Consider the following 433-nt stretch of genomic DNA (forward strand, 5'->3'; position numbering starts at 1 on the left):
ATACATACATACATACATACATACATACATACATACATACATACATATTACATATGTACATACATACAGTACATACATACATATTACATACCTGCATACATACAGTAAATAAATACATACATACATAAACACATACAGTATATACAATACATACATACATGCATACTTACATACACACATACAGTACATACAATACATACTTACATACATACATGCATACTTACATACATACATACATACGTACATACATATTACATATGTACATACAGTGCATACATATGTACATACGTACATATTACATACATTACATTACATACAAACATACATACATACATACATACATGCATATGTACATACATACGTACGTATGTACATACATACATACGTACATACATACATACATACATACATACATACATACATACATACATAC

At 27.0% G+C, this 433-nt stretch overlaps 1 protein-coding gene across 1 annotated transcript in view; it reads right to left on the minus strand.

The window, feature by feature from the left end:
• Positions 1-433, minus strand: part of rims2a (regulating synaptic membrane exocytosis 2a) — a gene marked incomplete in the record, with an annotated part of 256,836 nt that overhangs the window by 113,736 nt on the left and 142,667 nt on the right.

The sequence above is a fragment of the Nematolebias whitei genome, chromosome 5, assembly GCF_014905685.2.
Source record: "Nematolebias whitei isolate Nwh7 chromosome 5, NemWhi1, whole genome shotgun sequence".
Classification (NCBI taxonomy): Eukaryota; Metazoa; Chordata; class Actinopteri; order Cyprinodontiformes; family Rivulidae; genus Nematolebias; species Nematolebias whitei.